The 10,042-nt window shown below is 49.1% G+C and overlaps 1 protein-coding gene across 1 annotated transcript in view; it reads right to left on the reverse strand.

Annotated features, from left to right (window-relative positions):
* LOC138666595 (oocyte zinc finger protein XlCOF8.4-like) overlaps positions 1-8,468 on the reverse strand; it is a 59,241-nt gene extending 50,773 nt beyond the window's left edge. The window contains exon 1 of the mRNA XM_069754794.1: positions 8,426-8,468. The gene's annotated coding sequence lies outside the window, so the exon portion shown is untranslated. The remainder of the gene's footprint in view (positions 1-8,425) is intronic.
* Positions 8,469-10,042: the final 1,574 nt, after the last annotated feature.

Raw genomic sequence — 10,042 nt, forward strand, 5'->3', positions numbered from 1 at the left:
AACCGCACTGAAATGCGCAGAAAAACCGCGGTAAATCCGCCATAAATCTGCAGTGGTTTAGCACTGCGGATTTATCAAATCTGCAGAGGAACAGAATACGTGTGCACATACCGAAACCCTAACCCTAACCCTAGCCCTAACCCTAACCCTAGCCCTAGCCCTAGCCCTAACCCTAGCCCTAACCCTAACCCTATTCTAACCTTAGTGGAAAAAAAAAATATTTTTTTTTTATTGTCCCTACCTATGGGGGTGACAAAGGGGGAGGGGTCATTTAGTATTTTTTTTATATTGATCACTGTGATAGATTATATCTCAGTGATCAAAATGCACTTTGGAACGAATCTGCCGGCCGGCAGATTCGGTGGGCGCACTGCGCATGCGCCCGCCATTTTGGAAGATGGCGGCGCCCAGGGAGAAGACGGATGGACCCCGGCAGGATCGGTAAGTATGATGGGGTGGGGGGAGCATGGGGGGGGGATTCGGAGCATGGGGGGGTGGATCGGAACGTGGGGGGGTGGAACGGAGCACAGGGGGTGGAACGGAGCACGTGGGGGGGGTGGAACGGAGCACAGGGGGGTGGATCGGAGCATGGGGGGGGATCGGAGCACGGGGGGTTGGATCACAGCACGGGGGGGTGATTGGAGCACAGGGGGAGCGGACAAGACCACGGGGGGAGCAGAGCACAGGACGGAGGGGAGCCGGAGCAGTGTACCGGACAGATCGGTGGCTTGGGGGGGGGCGATCGGTGGGGTGGGGGCACATTAGTATTTCCAGCCATGGCCGATGATATTGCAGCATCGGCCATGGCTGGATTGTAATATTTCACCAGTTTTAATAGGTGAAATATTACAAATCGCTCTGATTGGCAGTTTCACTTTCAACAGCCAATCAGAGCGATCGTAGCCCCTTGGCTAAACTACGACTCCCCCTGTCCCTGCAGATCGGGTGAAATGGGAGTTAACCCTTTCACCCGATCTGCAGGGACGCGATCTTTCCATGACGCCACATAGGCGTCATGGGTCGGATTGGCACCGACTTTCATGACGCCTACGTGGCGTCATGGGTCGGGAAGGGGTTAAGAAACCTTTGTTAGTTCAGGGAAACCTCATCATAATGTTTTTATTCCTGGTGATTGATCACTTTACCATCCCTATTGTAAAAGTGACATGTCTTAGTGCTGCATGGTCGGTGACAGGTACAGTCAACACAGGTGTTTGGTGGGGTGGAGAGCTTAAGGTACCTTCACACTGAGCGACTTTAGAATGATAACGATAGCGATCTGTGACGTTGCAGCGTCCTGGATAGCGATTTCGTTGTGTTTGACACGCAGCAGCGATCAGGATCCCGCTGTGACATCGTTGGTCAGAGCTAGAAGGCCAGAACTTTATTTCGTCGCTGGATCACCCGCTGTCATCGCTGAATCGGCGTGTGTGACGCCGATTCAACGATGTCTTCACTGGTAACCAGGGTAAACATCGGGTTACTAAGCGCAGGGCCGCGCTTAGTAACCCGATGTTTACCCTTGTTACCATTGTAAATGTAAAAAAAACAAACACTACATACTTACATTCCAGTGTCTGTCGCGTCCCCCGGCGTTCTGCTTCCCCGCACTGTCAGCGCCGGCTGGCCGTAAAGCAGAGCACAGCGGTGACGTCACTGCTCTGTTTTACGGCCGGCGCTTACACAGTGCAGGGAAGGTGACGGCGAGGTACGCGACAGACACCGGAATGTAAGTATGTAGTGTTTGTTTTTTTTACATTTACAATGGTAACCAGGGTAAACATCGGGTTACTAAGCGCGGCCCTGCGCTTAGTAACCCGATGTTTACCCCGGTTACCAGGGGACTTCGGCATCGTTGGTCGCTGGAGAGCTGTCTGTGTGACAGCTCTCCAGTGACCACACAACGAAGAAACAGCGACGCTGCAGCGATCGGCATCGTTGCCTATATCGCTGCAGCGTCGCTTAATGTGACAGTACCTTTACATGTAAAGGAGGAAATGTAACAGAAGCTGATTCGGTATCCAAAAGTAACAGCAGCCAGTACACAGATGTAGGAAAATTTAACTTCACAAATAGCCACTATATAGATTTTGCCACCAAATGTTTTCTCCAAGGATTAAGGTAACTTAAAGGGAATCTGTCACCTAAATTTGGCCCTATAAGCTGCTGCCACCGCCATCAGGGGCTTTCTCATTTCTCATTGCAAAGACATAGGACTGTTTGCATTCTCCACTGCGCCACCAATGACTCAAGCCCGTATTCCCTGGAGACCGGCTCCTCCTGAACCCATTGCTTACACCGGAGCTTAATATGCTCTATGACATATTTAATTCCGGTGACATGACTTATCATGATGCTTATTTGAAAAGGCGACTATATGATAAAGGGATGGCTGAAACATCTTAAATTGTGGCTTCACCTATCAGCATCAAATAAATACTCACCTGAAGCATTATTTTTCTTGTACAGTGATTTTTTCTGAACTTATCAGGGGATTATCTACAGCATTCTGTAATGCTGTAGATAAGCCCCTGATGTGACCTGAAAGATAAGAAAAATAGGTTAGATAATACTCACCCAGGGGCGGTCCCGCTGCGGTCCGGTCCGATGGGCGTCGCGGTCCGGGTCCGGCGCCTCCCATCTTCATATGATGACATCCTCTTCCTTGATTCCTGTCGCGGCTCCTGTGCAGGCGTACTTTGTCTGCCCGTAAAGTACTGCAGTGCGCAGGCGCCAGGAAAGGTCAGAGAGGCCCGGCGCCTGCGCACTGCAGTACTTTGCTCTGCCCTCAACAGGGCAGACAAACTACACCTGCGCCGGATCCTTGGCAGGAAGACAAGAAGAGGACGTCATTGTATGAATATGGGAGGCACAGGACCCGGACCGCGACGCCCATCGGACCGGACTGCAGCGGGACCGCCCCCCAGGTGAGTATAATATAGCCTGTTTTTCTTACCTTTCAAGATACATCGGAAGCTTATCTACAGCACTACAGATAAGCCCCTGATGCCGGTGGCCTTAGCTCATATACGATTTTTGGGGTGACAGATTCCCTTTAAAGAGGGACTGTATCAATTGCTCAAAAAAATTAATGCCCACAGCCATGAACATTAGATAGCTGTTGGCCAAACAATGCTTCAGCTAATGCTTCTGCTGAAAGCCATCTCAAATGACTTTCCTGAGCACTCGATTGGTCAAGTGATTATAATTTACTGAAACATTGACCATCGACTTATTTCAGGGAGAACAATGCAATCGGCTCTCTGAAATCAGACATGCGCAATCGACATCTCACCTTACCATTAGTTGGCCGACATCAACACACACATTAGACTATCAGCCAAACCTGTCGATATCGGTGGGTTTAGCTGACATTTGACTAACGGGTAAGGGATCTTTAAATATCCTGTAAATAAAATCCCAGCGAATCCATGAATCTGGTGCTGTTTTTTGCAGAAGTAATCACATACCGTATATACTCGAGTATAAGCCGACCCGAGTATAAGCCGACCCCCCTAATTTTGCCACAAAAAACTGGGAAAACTTATTGACTCGAGTATAAGCCTAGGGTGGAAATGCAGCATTTACCGGTGAATTTCAAAAATAAAAATAGATCATTATTTCCCCACAGCTCTGCCCCATATAGTGCTCGGCACCGTTCATATTTCCCCATAGCTGTGCCCCATATAGTGCTCTGCACCGTTTATTTTGTCCCATTGCTGTGCCCCGTATAGTGCTCTGCACCGTTCATTTTGTCCCATAGCTGTGCCCCATACTGTGCTTGGCACCGTTCATTATTGCCCCATATCTGTGCCCCATATACAATGCTCTGCACCGTTCATTTTGTCCCATAGCTGTGCCCCATACTGTGCTCGGCACCGTTCATTATTGCCCCATATCTGTGCCCCATATACAATGCTCTGCACCGTTCATTTTGTACCACAGCTGTGCCCCATACTGTGCTCGGCACCGTTCATTATTGCCCCATATCTGTGCCCCATATACAATGCTCTGCACCGTTCATTTTGTCCCATAGCTGTGCCCCATACTGTGCTCGGCACCGTTCATTATTGCCCCATATCTGTGCCCCATATACAATGCTCTGCACCGTTCATTTTGTCCCATAGCTGTGCCCCATACAGTGCTCTGCACCGTTCATTGTGCCCCATATCTGTGCCCCATATACAATGCTCTGCACCGTTCATTGTGTCCCATAGCTGTGCCCCATATAAAGTGCTCTGCCCCGTTCATTGTGCCCCATAGCTGTGCCCCATATAGTCCTCTGCACCGTTCATTGTGTCCCATAGCTGTGCCCCATATATAGTGCTCTGCACCGTTCATTGTGCCCCATAGCTGTGCCCCATAGTGCTCTGCACCGTTCATTGTGTCCCATAGCCGTGCCCCATATATAGTGCTCTGCACCATTCATTGTGCCCCATAGCTGTGCCCCATATACAGTGCTCTGCACCGTTCATTGTGCCCCATAGCTGTGCCCCATATAGTGCTCTGCACCGTTCATTGTGCCCCATAGCTGTGCCCCATACAGTGCTCTGCACCGTTCATTGTGCCCCATATCTGTGCCCCATATACAATGCTCTGCACCGTTCATTGTGTCCCATAGCTGTGCCCCATATACAGTGCTCTGCACCGTTCATTGTGCCCCATAGCTGTGCCCCATATAGTGCTCTGCACCGTTCATTGTGTCCCATAGCTGTGCCCCATATATAGTGCTCTGCACTGTTCATTGTGCCCCATAGCTGTGCCCCATATACAGTGCTCTGCACCGTTCATTGTGCCCCATAGCTGTGCCCCATATAGTGCTCTGCACCGTTCATTGTGCCCCATAGCTGTGCCCCATATACAGTGCTCTGCACCGTTCATTGTGCCCCATAGCTGTGCCCCATATACAGTGCTCTGCACCATTCATTGTGCCCCATAGCTGTGCCCCATATACAGTGCTCTGCACCGTTCATTGTGCCCCATAGCTGTGCCCCATATACAGTGCTCTGCACCGTTCATTGTGTCCCATAGCTGTGCCCCATATACAGTGCTCTGCACCGTTCATTGTGCCCCATAGCTGTGCCCCATATATAGTGCTCTGCACCGTTCATTGTGCCCCATAGCTGTGCCCCATATAGTGCTCTGCACCGTTCATTGTGTCCCATAGCTGTGCCCCATATACAGTGCTCTGCACCGTTCATTGTGCCCCATAGCTGTGCCCCATATAGTGCTCTGCACCGTTCATTGTGCCCCATAGCTGTGCCCCATATAGTGCTCTGCACCGTTCATTGTGCCCCATATATAGTGCTCTGCACTGTTCATTGTGCCCCATAGCTGTGCCCCATGTAGTGCTCTGCACCGTTCATTGTGTCCCATAGCTGTGCCCCATATATAGTGCTCTGCACCGTTCATTGTGCCCCATAGCTGTGCCCCATATAGTGCTCTGCACCGTTCATATTTCCCCATAGATGCTCCACATAAATCTGTGCCGCCGCTGCTGCTGCAATAAAAAAAAAAAACAACACATTTTCACCTCTCTTGCTTGCAGCTCCCAGCGTCCGGTCCCGGCGCCTCCATCTTCCCGGCGTCTCTGCACTGACTGATCAGGCAGAGGGCGCCCCGCACACTATATGCGTCATCGCGCCCTCTGACCTGAACAGTCAGAGCGCAGATAGACGCCGGGAAGATTCAGCGACGCCCGGCGGCTGGAACGCGGACAGGTGAATATGACATACTTACCTAGTCCCAGCGATCCTCGCGCTGTCCTCGCCTGTCACAGCTGTCTTCGGTGCCGCAGCCTCTTTCTCTATCAGCGGTCACCGGCACCGCTGATTAGAGAAATGAATACGCGGCTCCACCCCTATGGGAGGTGGAGCCGCCTATTCATTTTTCTAATGAGCGGTCCCACGTGACCGCTGAAGAGGGGAAGACGCTGCAGCACAGAAGACCGTGGGACGGCAGGGACAGCGCCAGGATCGCCAGGACTAGGTAAGTATGCCTCAGCGCCCTCTCCCCCTCACCCGCCGACCCTGCCACCCACCTTGACTCGAGTATAAGCCGAGAGGGGCACTTTCAGGCCAAAAATTTGGGCTGAAAATCTCGGCTTATACTCGAGTATATACGGTATATTTTTTCTGGAGTAAAATATGTGACATCTCTGCTTACAGTCCAACTTGGCTTTTCTTCAATCTTATCTGAGGACCTGCACTTTTCCACCTCCATCCCATATGTTGCCAATCTCAGCTTCATAGCAGATCTAACATAGTTATTAAGGTTGGAGGAAAACTTTAAGTCCATCTAGTTCAACCCATAGCCTAACCTAACATGCCTTAACATGTTGATCCAGGGGAAGGCAAAAAAAAACCCATGTGGCAAATAGTAAGCTCCACATTGGGGAAAAAAATTCCTTCCCGACTCCACATACGGCAATCAGACTAGTTCCCTGGATCAACACCCTATCAGAGAAACTAGTATATATAACCTGTAACATTATACTTTTCAAGAAATGTATCCAGTCCCCTCTTAAATTTAAGTAATGAATCACTCATTACAACATCATACGGCAGAGAGTTCCATCTAGCGGTCTATCAGTCTCAGATGCTGCCAAGCTGTGATTGGCAGCGTCTTGGAGGGAGGGGTTGAAAGCACCCCTTCCCTGAGAAGCCTGCAGAAATGCCCAGTTGATCTACAGAGATTTCAAATACTATGCTCTGAAAGAAACAAATATGAATGTCACTGTAAAAGAGTGACACAGCAAAAAACGGGAACTTAGGGATTTTACAAGCTGCTTGCCTATTGTCCTGTAGCCCATCATAGCCTTGTGCAGGTCTACTATTTTGTCCCTTTGTGTCCTTAGACAGCATTTTGGTCTAGGCCATGGTGGAGAGGTTGGAGTGTGATTGATTGAGTGTGTGGACAGGTGTCTTTTATACAAGTGACGAGTTCAAACAGCTGCAATTAATACAGGTAATGAGTGCAGAGTAGGAAGGCTTTTTAAAGAAAAACTAACAGGTCAGTGAGAGCTAGAATTCTTGCTGGTTGGTAGGTGATCAAATACTTATTTCATGCAATAACGTGCAAATTAATTACGGTGTGTAAAAATAATACAATATGATTTTCTGGCTTTTATTTTTAGATTCTGTCTCTCACAGTTGAAGTGTACCTATGATAAAAATAAAGGACCTCTCCATTCTTTATAGGTGGGAAAACTTCACTTATTCTTTTGAGCAAGTGACATGTCCTCTTTAAAATAAACTTGGCTACATAGGTGTAATGGAAGGACAGGGTGGGTTCTGATAGATCCAATGAAGAGACCACCATTTCTTGTACCTTAGTGAGGTAGGTTTCACTTCCTTACATACTGTTAATCACAAAGATCGCACAAGCCTATGCCATCACTGTGAGTAACGGAATGTAAAGAGGAGCACCGTGACATTTCGATCGACTGCTTGGATATCTTTAACAGCCATAATCAAAGATAATTCCGATCTTGGCTGTTTAATCTCTTTGTTGATCAGAAAGAGTGAGGGGCTGATGCTGTTGATCCACTGGGGTCCTCCAATATGTTCAAATGGGTTGCCATGGAAGCCTTGCAAAAATAGCCCAAAATGGATTCAATGTGACACATAAAGCAAAAAATAAGGCAAAATACATTAGTACCTCAAGAAACAGTAAAAAGTGCAGCCCTACCATACCTCGGACCCAGCCCTACATTCCCAGATTTAGGAGGCTGTCCTGGGTAGGTCGACAGTCCTTATTACTAGAGATAAGCGAATTTGATCGGGTCCCTCCTTATTCAGCAAGCTATAGCACTTACCGAATAAGCTGCATTGGGAACCCAGATACCTGGAGCGCTCCGATAATCAGCTGTTTGGCTCCGCAACTGCAAGTGTCGCTGCTGTGTCACTGTCACAACACAAGCATGGAGAGACAGTGTGTTATGACTGTCACACAGCCATGACACATGCAGTTGATTATCGGAGCGCTCCAGGTATCCCGGTTCCCTCTGCAGCTTATTTGGTAAGCGCTGTAGCTTGCCGGATAAGCAGGGACCCAATAAAATTCCCTCAACCCTACTTATTACATCTGTATCTGCTTCATGTGAGGCTCAAGCAGTCATCACAATACCGCGTCTGCACCGAACCACACATAGAACAGACCGGAGCCTGAAACGGACCACCACACCTGCTGCACTGAGTGCAGGACCCCCGGCGGGGGAGAATATATTATATATATGCCAGGGCGCTATCTTGTGGAGGAGGGAAACACTGGAGCATCATAATGTGCGGGATCACGTAAGAGGTGTCGTACTGTGCGCAATGCGTGTCTGGTCTATCAAAGCTGAGAGACGTATCTAAAAGAGGACCACAGCTCTGAAGGGGTTACTGCCCCCCCCCCCCAGTAATGGGGAATCTCCAGCACCTACCTCCACCTGCAGAGCCCCACACCACATATATGGCTGTTCTGTGCGCACAGGACCTGTGATGAGGTCACAGGAGGGGAGGAGTCAGGGGTCACATGATCAGGGGCCTCAGTGTATGCAGGACTCTGCTGGTTGTCATGGTGCTGGATGAGGGGAAGTTTTGGATGGACCCCACAAATGTAAAGATGGCGCTCGACTGGTCCCAACCATGCATTCTCAAAGCTTTTCAGCGTTTCTTGGGTTTTGTTAATTATTACAGGCGATGTATCAGGGTGTTCTCGAAGGTGGTGAAACCCCTCACTGATCTTACTCATAAAGGAACAGATGTCTGTAACTAGGATTCTGCTGCTATCAAGGCACTTAACACTGTGAAGAAGGTCTTTTCCTCTGCTCCTGTTCTGGCTCAACCAGATGTTAATAGGCCTTTTGTGGTGGAAGTGGACGCCTCCGAGGTAGGGGTGGCAGCGGTGCTCACCCAGGGATCCCCTACCCTAGCTAATTTGAGGCCATGCACCTTTTTCTCTGGTAAATTTTCTCTGTCAGACCTTAACTATGATGTCGGCAACTGAAAGTTCCTCGCCATTAAGACAGCTCTGGAGAAGTGGAGACATTTCCTTGAGGAGGCTAAGCATCCATTTACTGTACTTTACGGACCATAAGAACCTGATTTATTTTGGAAACGCCAAGAGATTAAATCCTAGGCAGACACGATGGGCCTTGTGCTTTGCCAGATTTAATTCCTTCTATTTCTTACCTCTTGGGTTCAAGAACGTATGGGCAGATTGTCTCTCTCTTGGAGTCTGTCCCACTCAGTCTGAGATCATTGAGCTTGACGTCATTCTTCCCAAGGTGGTTGTGATTTCCTCAGTTAATGTGGCTTGGGAGGTGGTTAAGACACAGGGATTGGCTTTAAATTGTACTCCCCATAACAAGTTGTTTGTTCCTGTACACCTGAGGTTGGGGTTGCTTAGGGATTGTCATGACTCTGTCACAGCAGGTGACCCGGTCATCAATAGTACAAGTCATGTTTTAGACAGAGGATACTGGTGGCCGTACTTGGGTAAGGATGTAGAAGCCTATGTTAAAGTATGTGAAATTTCCGCCAGAAACAAAGACGCTGACACACGCTGCCGTTCCGCATCTCTTCCTCATTCTCCTGCGGCTGCCCGGGGTTTGTAGAGCCCCGAACACTGTGCTTAGGGTGCTCGCAGTCCCATCTTCTTAAAGGGATAGAGCACTCTGTCCTAAAATATTAAGGCATCTCCACTAGGTGGGAGGTGTCTGTGCAATGTTGTAAGTTTGTTCATAACATTCTTGCTAGTTCTCAGGTCCCAGTGCTCCTATTCCTGTTTACTTGCCTGTCTATTATCTGTGTCCGCTTGTGCGTGCCAAGTCTATCATCCCTGGCTGTTCCTGCCTCCTGTCCCTTGGGGGTCAGCAGCCATCTACCCAAGGTCAGTCCTGGAGTAGCACCTAGTCCCTTCTCTAGGGACTCCCTGGCTATGACTGTATGTCCTTTGTCTCACATATCTTTGGATTTCATAACTGATCGACCAAGGTCCTATGGTATGTCATTTGGTTCCCTTTGCCAAGCTGCTCAATGCTCAGGATATGGTAGAT

The sequence above is a fragment of the Ranitomeya imitator genome, chromosome 2, assembly GCF_032444005.1.
Source record: "Ranitomeya imitator isolate aRanImi1 chromosome 2, aRanImi1.pri, whole genome shotgun sequence".
Taxonomy (NCBI): Eukaryota; Metazoa; Chordata; class Amphibia; order Anura; family Dendrobatidae; genus Ranitomeya; species Ranitomeya imitator.